Source organism: Budorcas taxicolor, chromosome 12, assembly GCF_023091745.1.
Source record: "Budorcas taxicolor isolate Tak-1 chromosome 12, Takin1.1, whole genome shotgun sequence".
NCBI lineage: Eukaryota > Metazoa > Chordata > Mammalia > Artiodactyla > Bovidae > Budorcas > Budorcas taxicolor.
This window is the reverse complement of record NC_068921.1, coordinates 16,964,011-16,982,474: the sequence shown is the minus strand read 5'-3', so window position 1 is coordinate 16,982,474 and position 18,464 is coordinate 16,964,011.

Genomic DNA, 18,464 nt, shown 5'->3' with positions numbered 1-18,464 from the left:
AGTCGTGTCCGACTCTTTGCAACCCCATGCATTGCAGCACGCCAGGCCTCCCTGTCCATCACCAACTCCCGGAGTTCACCCAAACTCATGTGCGTCGAGTCGGTGATGCCATCCAACCATCTCATCCTTGTTGTCCCCTTCTCCTCCTGCCCCCAATCCCTCCCAGCATCAGAGTCTTTTCCAGTGAGTCAACTCTTCACATCAGGTGGCCAAAGTATTGGAGTTTCAGCCTCAGCATCAGTCCTTCCAAAGAACACCCGGCACTGATCTCCTTTAGAATGGACTGGTTGGATCTCCTTGCAGTTCAAGGGACTCTTGAGAGTCTTCTCCAACACTGCAGTTCAAAAGCATCAATTCTTCGGCACTTGGCTTTCCTCACAGTCCAACCCTCACATCCATACATGACCACAGGAAAAACCATAGCCTTGACTAGACAGACCTTCATTGGCAAAGTAATATCTCTGCTTTTGAATATGCTGTCTAGGTTGGTCATAACTTTTCTTCCAAGGAGTAAGCGTCTTTTAATTTCATGGCTGCAATCACCATCTGCAGTGATTTTGGAGCCCAAAAAAATCAAGTCTGACACTGTTTCCACTGTTTCCCCATCTATTTCCCATGAAGTGATGGGACCAGATACCATGATCTTCATTTTCTGAATGTTGAGCTTTAAGCCAACTTTTAAACTCTCCTCTTTCACTTTCATCAAGAGGCTTTTTAGTTCTTCTTCACTTTCTGCCATAAGGGTGGTGTCATCTGCATATCTGAGGTTATTGATATTTCTTCCGGCAATCTTGATTCCAGCTTTTATTTCTTCTAGTCCAGCATTTCTCATGATGTACTCTGCATATAAGTTAAATAAGCAGGGTGACAATATACAGCTTCGACGTACTCCTTTTTCTATTTGGAACCAGTTTGTTGTTCCCTGTCCAGTTCTAACTGTTGCTTCCTGACCTGCATATATGTTTCTCAAGAGGCATGTCAGGTGGTCTGGTATTCCCATCTCTTTCAGAATTTTCCAGTTTATTGTGATCCACATAGTCAAAGGCGTTGGCATAGTCAATAAAGCAGAAATAGAACTGGAACTCTCTTGCTTTTTCAATGATCCAGTGGATGTTGGCAATTTGATCTCTGGTTCCTCTGCCTCTTCTAAAACCAGCTTGAACATTTGGAAGTTCATGGTTCACATATTGCTGAAGCCTGGCTTGGAGAATTTTGAGCATTACTTTACTAGCGTGTGAGATGACTGCAATTGTGCGGTAGTTTGAGCATTCTTTGGCATTGCCTTTCTTTGGGATTGGAATGAAAACTGACCTTTTCCAGTCCTGTGGCCACTGCTGAGTTTTCCAAATTTGCTGGCTTATTGAGTGTAGCACTTTCACAGCATCATCTTCCAGGATTTGAAATAGCTCAACTGGAATTCCATCACCTCCACTAGCTTTGTTCGTAGTGATGCTTTCTAAGGCCCACTTGACTTCACATTCCAGGATGTCTGGCTCTAGGTAAGTCATCACACCGTCATGATTATCTTGGTCATGAAGATCTTTTTTGTATAGTTCTTCTGTGTATTCTTGCCACCTCTTCTCAATATCTTCTGCTTCTGTTTGGTCCATACCATTTCTTTGCTTTATCGAGCCCATCTTTGCATGAAATGTTCCCTTGGTGTCTCGAATTTTCTTGAAGAGATCTCTAGTCTTTCCCATTCTGTTGTTTTCCTCTATTTCTTTGCATTGATCGCTGAAGAAGGCTTTCTTATCTCTTCTTGCTATTCTTTGGAACTCTGCATTCAGATGCTTATATCTTTCCTTTTCTCCTTTGCTTTTCGCTTTCTTCTTTTCAAATAGCATATATTTTAGGTTGTGTACGCCATGTAAACTGTCATAGCCGTTCAACTCTGCTATTGTAACGTGAAAGCAGCCACAGACAATAAGCAAACGAGAGGATGAGGCCGTCTTCCAGAAAGACTGTATTTACAGAAACAGGGTGTGGTCCAGACAAATCCCACTGGCCATGGTTAGCCAATCTCTGAATTACACCATTCAAGAACAATAAAAGCAATTATATCTAACACTATGGGCTTTCATGCTGGCTCAATGATAAAGAATCCACCTGCCTAGGCAGGAGATGTGGGATCAATCCCCAAGTCAGGAAGATCCCCTGGAGAAGAAAATGGCAACTCACTCCAGATTCTTGCCTGGGAAATCCTGTGGACAGAGGAGCCTGGCTACAGTTCATGGGGTTGCAAGAGTTCGACATGACTTAGCGAATTAACGACAACAGCAATACAGACTACGAACTTCGTAACTGTGTATTTGAGCCCTAATTGAAAGCCAAGTATTGTGTTAGGTCTTTAATATATCATTTTATTTAATTCTCATAAGATCAAAGATATATGCTTAATACCACCATCATCTGCATTTTGTGTGTAAGGAAACTGGAGATTAAGTGACATGCCCCAGCTCATACATAGTAACTAACAGAGTCAGATTTTGAATCAATATTCATATTCTCAGTTATTTGTTCTATTTCTTCCCTAATTCAGGAATGCAAGAGTGGGAATTCCCTGGTTGTCCAGTGGTTAGGGCTCTGTGCTTTCACTGAAGGGAGCATGGGTTCAGTCCCTGGTTGAGGAACTAGGATCTCACATGCCACACAGCACAGCCAGAAAAATAAAGTAAAATAAAAACAAAACAAAAAAAAAATGCAGGAGCACAGCACCATCAGGCCTGAGTCTGCCTGGCTTAAGTTAAACTGAAAAATGAAGCTTAACAGAACTCTAATCTTGAGACTTTAAGCAAGCTCCGGGAGTTGACGATGGACAGGGAAGCCTGGCATGCTGCAATCCATGGGGTTGCAAAGAGTCAGACATGACTGAGTAACTGAACTAAACTGAACTAAACCTTGTGAAGGCACAGTTTTTCCCAAAGTACCTAACTAACAATACAGGTTAAATTAGACTTTGCTGAATAAACATAATTTTAACCCATAAGGACAGTTCACCATCAACAAGATTAGTTCTCTCTATAAATGATGGTTCTTGATCTTACGTGATACAATTGTGATAGGTGGATTGTTGTTTGTTCTCTTGGTTCACCTTCATGCCCACAGAATATAACACTAAGTTCCTCTTAAAGGGGAAAACAAATAAACCCTATGCCTTTCATTCAGTAAAATTAAGCCCCAAAATAACTTTCTTGTATATCCATTCTATTTCTTGCACTAACAAATAAAACCTGAAGGGGGAAGATACTATTTAAAATGAAGGTTAGACCTGCTAATTTGTTGAAAAATCTCCATCAAGTTCCTCCATCAATAAAGGAGTTTATGGTCAGGATACACACAGGAACGAGCAAGCAGGAATCACTGATGTCTAAGAGGCCCCGCAGAATCCCAGAAAGAAAAGCGCAGCCAGCTCTGTACGAAACCTAGGGCCGCCTGAGGTTGCACAGGGCACCTCCATGGGAGTCAGCTGCTCTCTCCCAGGCCGCTCCTCTCTGTGCCCCTCTTGCTTCTCCAGCTCCTACACTGACTTCCTCCATTTTCTCCTTCCTTCTCACGTCCTCACTCATGGTCTACCGTGACTGCATTTGTCTTCCACATCTGCCACTCATCACTTAGTCATTTCCATACTCCTGTGTTCAGATTTCTAACAGAGGGTGGCCAGGTTGGTTGAGGTTCTCTCTGTCGGGGCAGAGATTTTGTTCTGAGCCTCTCTTATAGCCTTCTCGCCAGAGTTTGGCCAGATGCCCCAGTCCAACCAGCTGTGGTGGGTGGAGCAGAGTGTTTCTCTGCTGGATCCCTGGACAGAAGAAAAGTTTTCACACAAGGATCTAAGAAATGTCAGTACTGTGTCTGGTCAAAACCTTCTCCAAAAAAAAAAGAGAACCTATTGACTCTGCTAAGGGTTGTTGTCTCTTTCAAACAGCACTCCCATTTCTTACTTCACTTTTTTTTTTAATTTTAAAATCTTTAATTCTTACATGTGTTCCCAAACATGAACCCCCCTCCCACCTCCCTCCCCTTACTTCACTTTTTGTTACCTTCCAGGACAACTATTTTCAATTTCCAATCTGTTGTCGCTGTTTAGTCACCCAGTCATGTCCAACTCTTTTCAGCCCCATGGATTGCAGCACGCCAGGCTTCCCTGTCCTTCACCAACTCCCGGAGTTTACTCAAACTCATATACATTGAGTCAGTGATGCCATCCAACCATCTCATCCTCTGTCGCCTAATCTATAACAACAGAACATTCACACTTTAAAGAAAGTCACCAAAAAGTGAGCCAGCCAAGTTTTCTTTAATGGCACAATCTGCAAAAGAGTCATTGCTAAAAATATACAGAAGCTGAAATGTGAAGTTCAGGAAATACAATGGACAGGAGATAAACTAAGCTCAATGATGCTTCTCCAACACTTGCCCTGGGAATCATGATTTGATGACCTCAACAAGCAATCATAGTGCATTGTGATTAAAATAGCCATGTTACAATCTGAAGAAAATTAGGCAATTCAGGAGGAAAAATCTGCCAAGCCTCAGGAAGGAGAAAGTCATTTAGTATCTGAATTAGAAACATTCATGTCATTGGGCTGACATAGTCCTTCAACCATCTAGTCTCCTGATGTTTTGAAGAATTACCTAGGAGAGGAAAGGCACAAAATGATACACAGAACTGCAGCCCTCAGCCAGATGCCAAATTTACACCTGTGAGTAGAGAAGAGCATGGGTGTGATTACCTAAAAACCAAAACTCTGAGAAAAAAATGAATTAACTATAGGACATTAGTGAAAACAAGCTAATAAAATATTTCCCCCTGCCATGCAAGAATTGTTTGAGGCTGAGAATTAAGAACTTCTTAGGTTCACAAAAATAAGAATTTACATAACAGAGCTTGGGAATCTTGTGTTAGTGAATTTTGCAATGGTTTAAAGTGCATGGGAAGGCTATTAAGGGAAAAGTGAAAGTGAAGTCGCTCAGTCATGTCTGACTCTTTGCAACCCCATGGACTGTAGCCTACCAGGCTCCTCCATCCATGGAATTTTCCAGGCAAGAATACTGGAGTGGGTTGCCATTTCCTTCTCCAGGGGATCTTTCAGACCCAGGGATCAAACCAGGGTCTCCTGCACTGCAGGCAGATGCTTTACCATCTGAGCCACCAGGGACTGAAGAAGGGAAGGTTATATTTTAAAGTGAATGCTAAAAGATTTAGGAGAGTGCTTGAATTTCATAGGCTTGAGAGTTACATAGATATTGCTTCCAAGTCTGTCTCTGCAGTGAATACACCGGAAAAATGAAAAAGAAAAAAAAAAAAGAAAGAATCACTTAACCTCTGTAAGCCTCATCTGTTAAATGGAGATGATAATGTCTTGTGGCATTGTCAGAATTAGAGGCAGAGCCTTGAACAGGATTTTGCCTATTACAGAACATGTGATGACATGAACATCACTAGCTAAAGAGCAAAGAGGTAACTGCTTGTTAGGAAGACCTACCTGACTATACCCCACAGAAAGAGGGACAGAAGTGAAGCTGAAGGTATCTCTAGAGCTAACAAACTATGGGACTTCCCTGGTGGTCCAGGGGCTAAGACTCCATGCTCCCAATGCAGGGGGCCCGGGTTTGATTCCCCCCTGCTCAGGGATTTAGATCCCACGTGCTGCAGCTAAGATCCAGTGCAGCCAAATAAAAATATGTTTAAAAACCATAGGCAAAATTTCCACATGATGTCTGACAGCCTATCAAACTAATCTATCCCCTTGTTGGTTTTCCCTTGGTGTTCATATAATAGGGTGAGTTATCAAGGAAAAGAAAACTAACCTACTGTAATTTGGGGTTCTTTCAACTATGTGGACTTAAAAAGAAGGCATCTCCTTTTCTTACCTGCATCTATCTCTAAAGGTCTGAGGCTCCTTTCCAGAGGGGTCTGGTCCACAGGGCTGTTTAATCCACTGAGGCATGTCACATCAGATGCAGAGAGGCTGGGAGCCAACACTTTAAACTGCAGTTGGGGGGTGACAGCCTGTGCCAAGGTTTCCCTGAGACTCAGGGAACTAAAGGGATGAGCGCTCATACAAGCTCATACAAGAAGAAGTAAGGAAGGCCTCTGTCAGGCTGCCGCCGAAGGGCAGAGAACAGAAAACCAGGCACCTTGATGAAAGAACAGCAGGCCTGATGCTGACATGGAGAGAGAGAACCTCCCAGCCGGCCTCACTGCACAGCGCAGACACGAGCATCTTGCGGTTTCTGAATTACGACCTCTGGATTCTTCTGAAGTAAGAGGATTCTTGTTCCCCAGCATCAGTGGCAAAACTGGACTTTCACCAGCCTCTGACAGGGGAAATCAGGCACAGATTTCTTTTTATTCGGAAAAACAGGTGATTTTTTTGATTTTTTTTTTCCCCTCAATTGTATAGGGCCTTCCCAGGTGGCGCTAGTTAAAGAAACTGCCTGCCAATGCAGGAGACCTAAGAGACACAGGTTCCATCCCTGAGTCGGGAGGATCCCCTGGAGGAGGGCATGGCAACCCACTCCAGTATTCTCGCCTGGAGAATCCCATGGACAGAGAAGCCTGGCAGGCTATAGTTCATTGGGTCACAAGAGTCAGACACTACTGAAGCGATTTAGCATGCATGCAGGATTGGACCCAGGAATTTAAAGTTTGTATAAGAACTTGTTTCTTCAACAATTAGTCCTTGAGATACTTTCCAGAAAATACTGACCTGGAAGTATGACTGCACAACAGTTATCCATTCCTTCAATTAACTGTTAAAAACACACTGACGTACTGAGTTGGATGCTGAGAATACAGAGATGATGGAGGCACGGTCCCTGCCCTCAGGAAGACCAGAGCCTGCTTAGAAACACAGACAAATAAAATCCGCAAGAGTTTCATCAGAGCTACGCAAGCATCTATCTAGCATAGCATCGGCCACGCTAGTGATGTGAAGAAAGGAGTGATACACTCTAACTCAGCAGGGCTGAGAAACTTTCACTGATGACCTCTTTCATCTGCATCGTAAACAGTACGGACGAATTCACCAAGCTGACCTCAAGGAAGGGCACTTAAATATTAGATGAGCCCAAAGGTGGGAAAGTGAGGAAGCTCAGTGACCCGAAAGTCTCACACTGAGAGCGAAGGGGAGAGAGAAGCAACAGAGGCTGAGTGCAACTGTACAGATGGGGGCTGGGTGCAACTGTACAGATGGGGGCTGAGTGCAACTGTACAGATGGGGGCTGGGTGCAACTGTACAGATGGGGGCTGGGTGCAACTGTACAGATGGGGGCTGAGTGCAACTGTACAGATGGGGGCTGGGTGCAACTGTACAGATGGGGGCTGGGTGCAACTGTACAGATGGGGGCTGGGTGCAACTGTACAGATGGGGGCTGGGTGCAACTGTACAGATGGGGGCTGGGTGCAACTGTACAGATGGGGGCTGGGTGCAACTGTACAGATGGGGGCTGGGTGCAACTGTACAGATGGGGGCTGGGTGCAACTGTACAGATGGGGGCTGAGTGCAACTGTACAGATGGGGGCTGGGCCAAAGACACCCAAGAGAAGTGAAGGGAAGTGAGAGTGGTTCAGTCGTGTCCGACTCTTTGTGACCCCATGGACTCTACAGTCTATGAAATTCAGGAATACTGGAGTGGGTAGCCTTTCCCTTCTCCAGGGGATCATCCCAACCCAGGGACTGAACCCAGGTCTCCCACATTGCAGGTGGATTCCTTACCAGCTGAGCCACAAGGGAAGCCCAAGAATACTGGAGTGGGTAGCCTATCCCTTCTCCGGGGGATCTTCCTGACCCAGGAATCAAACCAGGGTCTCCTGCATTGCAGGCAGATTCTTTACCAACTGAGCTATCAGGGACACCCTAAACTGGAAACTTTCACTTTGGGAATCTCTCCAGTGGGCAGTGGGGAGCTACTGATGAATTAGTGAGATAAAAGGTAATCAAATTTGCAACTCTGATCGCTCAGGCGCCAGTGGGAGACCCAGTGGTGTTGAAGGTGGAGGCTCTGATGGTTGCAACTATACAGCCCAGGGCTTTATTGAAAGCAGTGGTAGCAGAGATGAAGAAGGACAAAATGTGGAAATTGTTCGCTAATAAAAGGGATGAAGTAGAGATGGGAGAACTGTAGCTCCAAGCCCTCAGGAAACCATTATACAACAGGCTCACCACCTTTTAACCTGAATTCCAAAATTCTTTATCTTCAATTCTAACGCCCTAAAGTTCTGGACATTAAAAAATAATTCTTAATAACAGATTTGGTAGCAATACCTGACCTGACCTAAAGTCTTTTGTGGCAAAATCTACCCTGAGTTGAAATGAGGTGGCATAATTTTTAGTTAACTGCTTGGTGTGACTATTCATATGTTTCACTGCAGAAATTTAAAGTATGTGATTCCTGAGAGCTCATCTAGAACCTGTTGGAGATGTATGTTATGGAATGTATTGGGTTTGGATCACCTTTCCAAAACCAAAACAGTCTAAATTCATGAATACTAGCAGCAGAGAGAAGACACCCAAAGAGGTATCTATGAATATAGTGGAGACAGAAAAAGAAAAAACTCATTTTGGGTTTGGGTTTAGGACAATAAAGATTATCACTATCCAGAATGACAAAAAAGGAGCCCCCCAAGTTAAGGAATGTTCTATAGGAGTTTAAGAATTTTCCAGAATGACAAAGAAGGAGCCCCCCCAAATTAAGGAATGTTCTATAGGAGTTTAAGAATTTTCCAATTCAAATTATTCATCTTTTATAACAGTGTTTAAAGGCATCATTATACATATCTAGAAATCTACGTGTCTGGAATATCTAAAACCTCTTCTAAAGCAGTTAAGCGAGAACAAACGCCATGCCTTCAAATCACTGTAGTGCTTTAGAGCTTATCAAGCAATTTCCTATAATTATTGCACTGAATCCTCTGAACCGCAATGCATTTTTGTATGCATGTGCTCACATTTAGCCAAATCTTAATTTCAAAAAAAATCTTTCAGTTTATTTTTACATACGTTATGCTTCGAAAAATATACTCAATACCAGAAAAGCCTCTGTGCAGAGAAAAGCTTAATATTCTAGGGAAAAGAGTCCACAGAGCCACATGCATTCTAATTAGTTGTACTTCCATATCAGTGTGAAAAATGTGGAAATCTATACCGAATTAATCAAATAATACAGCACTATGGGACTGCTGTTAAAAGAAGGTGGGGGGCAGCCTACACCCCTCTCCCTTCAAGCATTCGAACAGTATGCTTTGACCACTATTTTCTTTTCAATCAATAAACTTTTCTCCCTTCTAAAAATAATGCATCACAATCTATAATCATATATCTGTTACCCCCAATAGTACTTACATTTCAGTCTCCTGAGTGAAAGCGAAAAATGTTAGTTGCTCAGTCGTGTATGACTCTTTGCAACCCCCTGGACTGTAGCCTACTAAGCTCCTCTGTCCATGGAATTCTTCAGGCAAGAATACTGGATTGGGTAGCCATTCCCTGCTCCAGGGGATTGAACCCGGGTCTCTTGCATTGCAGGCAGATTCTTTACTGTCTGAGTCACCAGGGAAGCCCAATCAATCTCTTGAGGCAATAACAAATTTAACGCTTCCATTCCTGATTACATTGTCCTTTCTAATGCTTTATTTATCAAATGGTTCCATGGCACTGTGCAGTGCCCTTGCTAACTGTAGATGCCAACTATTTCTCTTGATTAATGTGCATCTCTGCAAAGCTCATGTTAAAATGACATTGTTGGTTGTTTTTTAGTCACTGAGTCCTGTCTGACCTTTTGCAACTCCATTTGGACTGTAGATTGCCAGGCTCCTCTGTCCGTGAAATTCTCCAGGCAACAATACTGGAGTGGGTATTTCTTTTTCCGATCCAAGGATCAGACCCACATTAGTAGATGGATTCTTTACTGCTGAGCCACCTGGGAAGCCATGTTGCCTAAATGAAAAGAAACGTATCCTTAGTAAAAGCTGTTGGTCTTACCCATAAACTTTAAAACCCTTAAGCAAGTAACTTAAGGCTATATTGTTGTTGTAAAACATTCAAATTCATAGCCACACACACAGCCAAATGGAAAGGTTCCTTTCCAAATGTTGAGGCTCTCCTACTTCTCGCCATTGATAATATTAATAGTTTGGTAAGTCATCTCACCCTCCCCACCCTTTCCTGTGCTCAAGTAGTTCAAAGGCAGAATTCAGTTGTTTTTCATATATAATTTTCCTTTTATTATATATTTAATAAAAGGAAAGGTACAAAGACAAGGAAAAGGAGGAAAAGGTGCAAAGGTATGAAGGAAACTGATTCATTAACGATTGAATTCATGGCTGTGATGCTTGACCACTCATCAGTCAGCTAGCAGTTCTTGATCAATCATCTCAGTATTATGCTAGATGCTAAGTAACACAAAGAAACATCCAGATGAGTTTGAGATGAGGGAATGTGAGAAAATGTCATTTTCACCTAAAATAGAAAACAAGTGGAGAGTTATATGGTACATACTCTCAGCAGTACAAGGACATCTTTCCTTGTAGTCATAGCCCTGGATTCAACTATGAATGAACAGAACTTTTAAATAAATGATATATCTGTTTCACAGCTAAGCACATATCCACTCCCTATAATTTGTTCATAGTTAGCACACTCTAGTAGTGCTAATAGACCAGACTAATAGACCAGAACTTAATGAGCGAACAGCGTGAGGCATTGAAGAGTTTGCATTAAATCATAAGGATAACGAGAGATAAAGGTCTGTGGACCAGTGGTAGGCTGAATTCAGCAGGACCTGGGTGGAAGGTCTGGCAAGATTGGGGTTCGTGAATAGGGGATAATAGGACATCGTAGGCAGGAGAAACAGAAGTGTGGAAAAGAAAATGATCACAACAGAAATGAGGGGCAGTGAAACAGTCAGTCTGGCTACAGAACAGAGCTTAATACAAAGCAGGAGAAAATGAAGTTGGAAAAGCTAGACACAGGCATTTGGACTTGACGTGATAAGAATAGGGAGCAGTGCCAGATTTTTTCTCATTTTATCTGGAAAATTTTCAAACATCAAAACCAGTTCAAAGAGCTATATGCTAAACACCCTGTATGCATCGTGTGGATTCTATAATTTACGTGTCAGCATGTTTGCTTTATCCCTATCTAATCATTCCCGCATTAATCATTCCTATTAATCCATCTTGTATTTTGGGAATTTTAAAAGATGTGGTAGATTTATTCTTCCAGATGAATCTTGAATCATTTTCCAAGTTCCACAAGAATACTCTTGGAATATTGATAGGCATTACACAAAACTTGTCAATAAATTTGAAAGGAATTTACATGTTTAATTATCTGGTTCTCTTTTCCAGAAAATACTCTCAGTAACGTTTTGTGTTGAGCATTTTGTATTTTCCACTCGCATGGAAGTGGAAATTTGCCAATTTATGATTAAACATATTCTTAGGTATTTTAATGTGATGTGAATATCCTTCCCCCAGCCACCACCATCTTATGTTTCTAATTGGTGGCCCAGATCTTTCATCTTTTTTTTTTCTTCCCTAACGGAGACTTGGCTCATCTTGTATGTTTCTCTTATCCAAGACTCCGTTATAACCCGAGCTCACAGTGCCAGGTGCAGGGCTGAGATCAGAGGGAAAGACTATACACACAAATTAGCATTCTTCTCAACAGTCCATTTAAGTTATTCACAAGAAAAGACATCTTTCTCAGTAATTATTGACTCTTTTGCTAACCTAATATACAAAAGAACAATTTATTCAAAATAAGTTAAAGAGTCAAGGGAGTAAAAGACATGGCAATTGACAAAATTTCATAACCCTAAGTAAACCTATGTCCTTCTTCAATAATTGGTAGTATTCATTTCCTGGATCAACCATTCATTTTCTTTTGAGAGAGAGTAAAAATCTGGGATATATAGGTGGGTTATTTAAAAGCAAAGATAAAAGAGAGGGCATGTGAGAACATGTTCATTTTCATCTAAAATAGAAACGCAAGTGGAGAGCTACATGGCACATACTTTAAGCAGCACAAAGTCATCTTTAGTCACAGTCCTTGATTTAACTACAAATGAGCAGAACTTTTAAACAAATGATGTATGTGCTTTATAGCTAAACACAGAATCCAAATGTTTTCATTGTGCTTTAAAATTAATTTTACAGTAAACATATTCAGGTATTTCAAAAATCAAATGAATATATTTAGGAATCTCACTGCTTCCTGTCCCTCATATCCTCTACAATTTATTTACATAGTATACTCTAGTAGGTTGTGCATTCTCCTAGTATTTCTTTATACACACACAAATGCCTATTTGTAATTTTTCACTTTAATACAAAAGCTAGCATACTACATTCATTGATCATTGATCTATGCTTGTTTTTTCTTTGGACTAGAGGTCATTTTACATTTGTACAAAAAGAACTTTGTCTGATAGCAGGCTGCATAGTATCCCATTTTGTGGTGTACCAAAGTACACTTACTCAGTCCTTAACTGATGGAGATTTCGGTTGTTTCTTTTGTTTTGGTGTTATAAACAATGCTGCAACTAATATGGATGTATAATATTTCACACATTTGTAGTCATATCATGGGGCTTCTAGTATATGTACAGTAGATAAAATATTAATAATAATGAGTTAAAAGGAAGAGGAGTGGGAAGATGGAACAATACTGGTTACAAAATTATCACTTTTTTTTTCATGAAGTGGCATAATATTAAATCCAGTAGATTGTGATAAACTGAGAATATATATTGTGATTCCTAGAGAAGCCACTTAAAAAATATAAAAGGGTAAAACTGAAGAGCCAATAGAGAAACATTGACCAAACACTGAAAATGGAATACTGAAAAATATTTAACAAATCCAAAAAAATCTATAAAGAAGAATTAGAAAAATAAAAAAACAGATAGGACAAATAGAAAATAAATAGCTAAAGACCAAAATCCAATAATATCAATACATATATTAAATATAAATAGACTAAACATCCCAGTTACTTTATAATGATAAATTATAATAATAATACCAAAAAGATATAATAATAAAGGTTTCCATGCTTAATACCAGGGTTTCAAAATACATGAAGCTAAAACTGACAGAACTAAAGGAAAAAACAGACAATTCCACAATCATGGATATGTACTTTAACACTTTTTCCTGAATAATTAATAGGACACATTTAAGACTAGACAAAAATTAGTAAAGATGTGTAATATCTGAGCAACATTATCCACTAACTTGACTGCATGAATATTTAGAAACTGTATATTGACAACCACATGATACACATCATTTTCAAGTGCAGATGGAACATTTATGAAGATAGACACTATGTTGGGTCATAAAAGTATCTCAATAAATTTCAAAAGATTGAAGTCTTTCACAGTACAGTCTCTGACTACAAGGGAATTAAATTGGAAACCAATGACAATAGAGAGAGAAGATGGAAAGGAGAATTACAAGTATGGAAAGACTATAATGGGGTCTAATTCAATAGGAACATGACCAATAGGAAACTAGATCGATATTTCCCAAATTACGTTCCAGACAACACGAATCTACCAGAATACTCTAGGACAAAACCAGTGCTGTATCACCAAGTGGGAGTTTCATAACCCATACCTTAAAGATTCCTTAAATCTTTAGTACCTTAAAGAGTCAATGAAGTCCTTCATTTAGCCTAGCATTCTCATATTTAATCCTAGAAACGTGAATCTAAATAAAATTCTAAGGAGTTAGAATTTCCCAGTGTCATTTGGAGAAATATGGCACCAGATTCATAAAGAAAGTCTATTCATTAATCAAGCTTTGTCAAGTGATGATAAAATTTAAAGTGAGATAAAAATTGTTATGTTAAGCTCTGATTTCACCTAAGTATATTCCTGAAACATCCTAGCCTATGATTTTATATAACTAGTTGATGAACATTCCAAAACTTTGTCAGCTTTGCAAGAACAGTCTTTTGTATATCAGGTTATCCAGATATGACAATAAAATTATCACTGTTTTATGACCATTTCTAATAAGTTCAAAATGGTCCTGGCTCTTCTTCAATTCTTTCATTTTGAATCAAGTTTCACTCTATAAAAATCTCTCCTCTTCACATATTTTATTCTCTTCTTATTCTTATTCTCCACTCACTCCTTTTCTCAGAGTTTTTAAAACAATGCTCTTCTTCACTTGTTGATTCCAACAAAAACATTTTTAGAACCGGCACATTACCCCCCTACTCACAAGGTAAAGTTTCTATAATGTTTTCGTAACATTTCTGACTTCCATGTTCTAGGTTGATTTAGTTGGAGGGAGACTGGAAAAAATCAGAATTTAAAAGAATCAAGAGATACTAGCTATGTCTTCTTAAATCCAGCTGAGCTAGTCTGGGCTGAAAGCCACAGTCATTTACACTCTGGATTTCATTCTGTGGGACTGATGTTGCCTTTCTTAAAGACCCTGGTCTGCTTCAAGCTAACGCATAGTACTAGAAAGATAAAATTCTAAACACAATAATGTTTCAAAAATACAGAATTGGAGACAGATTATTTCAGAATGTCAATCTAAGGATGCTAGATCTATCACCGTGATAAATGCAAAATATTAAAATGTGCAGTTGTGATTGACATGTATCCTCTACCATGTGTAGAAGACATAGCTAGTGGGAATCTTCTGTATAGTTCAGGAAGCTTAGCTCTGTGCTCTGGGATGACCTAGAGGGGTGGGATGGGGGTAGGGTGGGAGGGAGATTCAAGAGGGAGGGGACATATGTATGCATATGGTTGATCCACTATATTGTAAAGCAGAAACTAACACAACATTGTAAAGCAATTATATTCCAATAAAATTGTCTTAAAAACTCTTCTACACTAGTTCTGTGTTGTAAAAGAATCCATTGGATGTCTTATTAAATACAATTTATGAAATCAAAATTAGATTAAGCCTAAAATAAAGACTTTGATTACTTCCAGATATCTATATTATTTTGCTAGGCACAGAAAGGTGAAGAGCAAAATAACTCACACTCTAACTTTTAAATTGCTCTGAGATCATACTAATACAAAAATTAATACATAGCAAGCCCCACCTCCAAATCATCTATATGATTAAAGATGTAATTTTTATCAATTGATTTAAAACTTGAACTTCCCTCTCCATCATCTAAAAGTTATTGAGGGTATATTAGTTGTAGCCAGAGCCAAACATTCCAAAAAAGAGACAAAAATAAAAATTAAGTAGAAGAAAACAAAATTTGTATTTATAAAAATATTGATTAAAGAATGTGATAGTAGTTTGGTAAAACATAGTTATGAACATCCTAAAAAACAGGACAAAGAAGGAAATATAATACATAGCACTTACTGATGGACAGAAGTAGAGTAGTTTACTGGGGAAAGCAAATGTTTATTCAGACCCCTAGTGCTAAGAGAAACAATTTTAGGAGACTGTGTAGAGACTGTGCTTTATAAATATTATATAAAGCCATCTCAAATGTTACTTGTTTTCATTTCGGCTATCTATCTAAGACAATAATGCCAAACATCATTCTGAAATGTAACTATAGTAGTGTAGTCTAGGTATTGAGTTTTCTAATTTTTTTAAACACATGGTACTCATCAAAGAGATACTGCATTCATCAAAACATCTCATTCATACAGAATTACAACTAGACAGTTATTCTATGCGATTTCTGACTTCACATTGGGAATTTGTAATGAAATGTGCTCAGGTTACACACTATAAAATGCAAAGTGCCCCTCTGGTGAAGAACACTGCCTAACGAAAAGAGCATAAAGAGATTGAACATATTGATGGGAATGTAAAATGGCATAAATGTTTGATATTTTGGCAACACATATTAGGAGGCTTAGGGCTTCCCTGGTGGCTCAGACGGTAAAGAATCTGCCTGCAATGTGGGAGACCCAGGTTTGATCCCTGGATGTGAAGATCCTCTGGAGTAGGAAATGGCAACCCACTCCAGTATTCTTGCCTGGAGAATCCCCATGGACAGAGCAGCCTGGCAGGCTACAGTCCTTGGGGTTGCAAAGGGTCAGACAGGACTGAGCAACTAACACTTTCACTTTCACTTCACATCAGGAGGCTTAAAAAGGAGAATGAATTTCGACTTAGAGATTCCATTTCCAAGATTCTGTCCTTAGGAAACAAGAAAGTCGCAGGGACTCCGCTGGTGCTGCAGTGGCTAAAACTCTGCTCCCAATTCAGGGGGCCCGGGTTTGAGAGAACTAGATTCCACATGCCACAGCTAAGACCCAGCACTGCCAAATAAATAAGTTTCATTTTTTAAAAGTACGCAAACTTCTTACAAAATATACATCATCAAGTTCTTTATAGTAATGAAAAATCAAGAACAATCTAAACATGCAATGAGAGTGCTAAAATGCATTATATGGAAAATTAGTCATCCATTAAAAACTCCTTCATAGAAAAATATTTTTTTCTTGGAAATATGTTCAAATATAAGTTGGTGTTAGAAAAGGGATAAGGAAATAGTTTCTTTCCTGCGCTGAAGGCTGCACACGTTTGGTAAACTCTTAGAGGAGTGTTATGAAGTACATTTATCAAAATTCTAAATATGCATGCCTTATTTGTGGGAAACACTCTGCAGGAATCCTTGCTGTGTGCACACAGATATACGTATGCACATCTTCATTGTTGTGTTGTTGTAATGAACAAAACCATAGACAGTCTACATGTTTGTAACAGGTGTGGTGGTTTTAAAACACACACACAAATCCTTTGACTCTTCTCCCATCAAGAGGTGGGTCTAGATTCCCCTCTCCTGAAATCAAGGAAGGCTTGTGACTACTATTCAACAGAAAAGGCTCTGCAGCTTCTGCCTGATTCTCTTGGGACTCTCAGCGTTAGAGCCCTCAGATACCATGTGAGAAGTCCAACTACACTCTCGTTGTCATACTGTAAGGAAGTCAGACCACACGCAGAGGTAGGTGCTTTGTATAGAGCCAGCATCAACCAACAGGCATGTAAGTAAAAATGTCTACTGATGATTTCACTCCCCAGTTACTGAGTCACCTCAGTTCTTGGTTCTCCCCAGCTGAGGCCCCAGACATCATGTATCAGAGACAAGACATCCCCACTGTGCTCTGTCTGAATTCCTAACCCACAGAGAGAGTGCAGAAAAATGGTATTTCACATGACTAAGTTTTAGAGTCATGTTTATGCAGTATAGATAACCAGAGCAAAAAGGCACCAGTTAAATAAAGTATGGTATAGCCACAGAATGAAGCACTATGCTGCTGCTGCTGCTGCTGCTGCTGCTGCTGCGTCGCTTAGGTCATGTCAGACTCTGTGAGACCCCATGGGCAGCAGCCCACCAGGCTCCTCTGTCCACAGGATTCTCCAGGCAAGAATATTGGAGTGGGTTGCCATTTCCTTCTCCCATGAAGCACTATACTGCTATTAAAAAGAAAAGATGAAGTAATTTTAGATCATATGATATGACCCTAATCTGTTATTTATTTTTTTCCCAGTTTATTGAGGTATAATTGGGTCACTATGACCAGTCTGTGAAAGGGAGAAATAAACACTGCACATGAATCTTATGAGCTTTCTAGAAACCAATTTTGTAGTGTATCTCAAGAATACTAAAAATCTTAAGATTTATTTAGTTGACTTAATATTTATTTAGTTGACTCAATAATCCCTCTTGTAGGAATATATTTTAAATTTCCATTTAAAAATTCATACACAAATCTAAGTATTGTTCTTTGGAAAGACCACCTAAAAAGAATCATCTCTGAATGAAAAAACAAAGCTAAATGAGAATGAACACAAACAGTGCTAACAAGGGGGAAAGTATGATAAACACAGGTGTGGAGATTTTTATTTTTAAAAAGAAAATACTACAAAAAATATAAAATCTGGATAAAAGAGATTAACTTCTTGGAAAACATAAATGATCAAAATTTACCTGAAAGGAATTTTAAAATCTAAACAATCATGTTAGAAAGTAAAAAAGGTTTCACTATTGCTTCCAAAAATTCATCAGGCACAAAAGCTTTGCAGGCAAGTGTTTTCAAACTTTAAATGACCAGATGACCTAGCAGAAAAATTGAATGAAATTCTCTCTTAAACAGTAAAATTATTGGTGATTTTATTTTTACTTATTTTTATATTTGTAAGTGCTCTTTTCAAATATATTCTTGTATATTAATATAATTAATACTATATATATTAATGTAATTAAAATGTATTAAACATTGGGATGAAAAGAAATGAAATCATGAAAGTGGAAATATGTACTTTTTACTTTATGAAACCTTTGAAATCAGTGAAAGACAAGTAAAATGAAAGTGGTATCAGTTTGGGGATGTTGAGATAGTTAGGAAGAGAGGAAAACAGAAATGTAGCCTGCCCCTTAAGGTGAAGCTCCAGGACACACAAATCAGCCTCTTTCTCAGAAGGACTGGGGCTATGCTTCAGTCTGTGTGAGCAG